Source organism: Orycteropus afer, unplaced genomic scaffold, assembly GCF_000298275.1.
Source record: "Orycteropus afer afer isolate SDZICR_OR568_19922 unplaced genomic scaffold, OryAfe1.0 scaffold00039, whole genome shotgun sequence".
NCBI lineage: Eukaryota > Metazoa > Chordata > Mammalia > Tubulidentata > Orycteropodidae > Orycteropus > Orycteropus afer.
In genome coordinates, this window is record NW_006921626.1 from 8,851,578 (window position 1) to 8,854,951 (window position 3,374).

Below are 3,374 nucleotides of genomic sequence, written 5' to 3' on the forward strand. Positions count from 1 at the left end.
AAGATCAGCGGTTTGAATCCACTAGCCACTCTGTGGAAGAAAGACAAAGCTGTGTGCCTCCGTGAAGATTTACAGCCTTGGAAACCCTGTGATGCAGTTCTATTCAGTTCTATAGGATCGCTATGAGTTGGAATTGACTCAGTGGTCATGAGTTTATTTGTAATAGCCAAAACTGGAAACAGTCTAGATGTCTTTCAATGAGCAAATGGTTATGCAAACTATGGTATATTCTTACTCAGCAACAGAAAGAAGCAAACTACTATTTCCAACAGCTTGGATGAATCTCCTGAGAATTATGCTGAATGAAGAAAAGCCAGTCCCCATACTGTGTGTTTCTAATTATATAGCATTCTTGAAACGATAAAATTGAAAATATAGAGAATGGATTAGTAGTTGCCAGGGATTAAGGAGGGGAGGGGGAAGAAGGAAGTGGGTGTGGCTATTAAAGGGCAACATGAGGGATCCTACTGGTGATGGAAATGTTCTGTACCTTGACTGTATCGATGTCAGTATCTTGATTGTGATATTGTACTATCATTGTACAAGCTGATATTATTCGGGGAAACTGGGTAAAGGTTATGCAGGATATCTCTATTATTTCTTACAATTACATATGGATCTACAAATATCTTAAAATAAAAGTTTAATTAAAAACAAAATGAAATAAAACTGGCATCACTAAAACTGTGCACAATGTAGATATATCTATCTATATTGAAGCTGGCTGAAAAACAAAATTTTTGGTAACAATGAGAAGTTAAAAAATTGAACCTAGAAATATTGCATTTGGTAGAAATTTATTACCACAAAGTAAACTCAACAAATATTAACTGTTGTTACTGATTAAAATTGAATGATGGAGTCAAATTTTCTTTACAATAATTAGATTTGCAGAATGTGACCCTGAAAAATTGAACTTGGTAAAAATAATTGCCCTAGACAAAAGGCACAATGGCAGAGGCAGTAACTGTTCAAATCTGATATTGCCCAAAACACTGATACAGAAATGAAATTTATCCAATTGCAAAAAATGTTTGCAAAACAAAAATAGAAAAATTTGGAAGCAGTGGCTGTACCATGTAGAAAACATCACAGAATTGAGTTGATTTAAAGGAGTCTGTGTTGGAAAATACTTTCTCAATGAAAATTCATTAATCTTGGTGTTGTGATTGAAATATATATATTTAAATATGTGCCCCTCAAATCAAAACTATATGATCAAAGCATCATATTATCTAATAGCCAAACCTTATCAAATGCTTACTATGTGCCAGGCACTTGATACATACTAGGTAGGCTCTTTATCACCTTTGATTTTTACAACTTCTCTATGGCATAGTATTATTGTACTTCACAGATGAGTATATGAGGTTTAGTAAAGTTGAGGAAGATTTCTGAAATGCTGCTGCTAGTAAGTGGTAGAAATGTGATTTAAACCCCTGTCTTTCTGACCCCCTAGTCCATGTTGCTTCCATATATTACATGGCTTTTCAATGGTAACGAAGAAAAAGGAAGTAGTGGTCAGGAATAAAACTCTGTAGCTAGACTTTATCACTTAATTAAAGAGTGACCTTGGGCAGAGTTCTTTCACTATCTATGCATCAGTTTCTTTATCCAAATAAAATAAATAGAGTATATATATCATAAGGTTGTGATCATTAAATGAATTAATACACGTGGGGAACTTAGAACAGTGCCTAATGCATGATAAAAACTCTCGGTTAGTTTTTATTATTAATGTTTTCTTCAGTGTAATGCTAGACAAGTTCTTAATTTTAAAATTCTGATTTGCACATCCACTCAGATTTACAACTATTAAAATACACATGTCTTTTATGGTAGAATTTTAAAGACTGACAATGATCTTAGTTGCATTTCATCTGACAAAGACTTCAGGAGTTTTAAAGAAGTTACCTTTTACCCTAGGGAATCTTAGTGTTTCTCTGAGGACTACGTAATTGAATTCATTCCACATTGGACCAGCCTTTATTAACGTTCTCACTCATCTTGATCCTGTAGCAATTCTCACTGAGTGGGGAAGTGCTGAGTGGATTGAATATTCTTTAGCATTAATCCTTCTTGGGTTTGGAATGTCACTGAAATGATCTGGAGTTTTATTCTTTTCCTTTTTGTACATCTTGCATAATCAAGAGTCTTCAAATAATGGGCTTTCAAAATTATTTTGTTGAGACACAAAACACTTTCCAAATGATTTTGTCGTTTTCAAAATTCAGAAATTTCTGGATGTTTTCCAATTCTATGTCTGGTTACAACCAGATAATTTCTTTTCTCATAGAACTTGAATCTGGAAAAGTTTTATTTCCAGTTAATTTTTCCTTCCCTTCAAATGGAGATATTGTTTCACTTTGATGTTGCAGATGTTCTAATTCGAAGGAATGGGTCAGAGGTGAGATTTACTGGCAAGTTTACAGTTGTAAACTTACTGGAGGTGAGCCAATTCTCAAAGGAGGGGGTGCTCCAAAAGGTTCCAAATCCTATTTTCTACATTAGCCTAAGTGTTGCTTGCATTGGGTAGATGATACTAATTGTTCAAGGCCATGCTGTTTTTACTACCTAATAAATGGCAGATGAATAGAAGTTATAGGTTCCAGTCATGGCACATTGGGGAGTCCTCCTACAGACATCTGAGTGTATATGCTGCCAGTGATTAATCCCTCTTCATTTAATCATTTCATAAATATCTTCTTGGGCTCAGCTCAGAAATAGGCCCATGTGTTGGTCAAGACTACAGATTGCTATGGAAGAAGGTCACCAAAAACTCCAGGCTTTTATGTGTTTCTCATTTGCAATCCAAGAAGAGAGACTTCTTTCCTTCCAATAAGGAAAATTCCAGGAAAAGACTTGAATTGGGCCAACTTGAGTCACAAACCTATCTCTGTATCCATCATAGCATATAGCATAATACTTGGCCCAACAAGTTGGGCCTTTTGGAGCTCATACCAAAAGGGACTGGAGTAGGTGATAGTGCTCTTGTAATAGCAAATAGAAGAAAGGACACTGGGGTAGCTCATGGAACTCACTGGGGAAACAGCAGAGAAAAATACCAAGTAAGATTTAGGAAAGTATGTGTAACAAACAATAATTAGCATTATGTAAAGTTGCTTTAAAGCACTTGACTGCTAACCAGAAGGCTGGCGGTTCAAACTCACCAGCCACTCCTCGGAAGGAAGGTTGAGCAATCCTACTTCCGTAGTGGTACTGCCTCGGAAACCCAAGGAGGGGTTGCTATGAGTCGGGCCGACTCGACGGCACATAACAACAACAACACAAAGTTGCTTTAATGTCAACAAAAGATAATCATGACACATGAAGATCCCAGACTTCTACTTCCTGTGCTATGGGAGACTACCTAT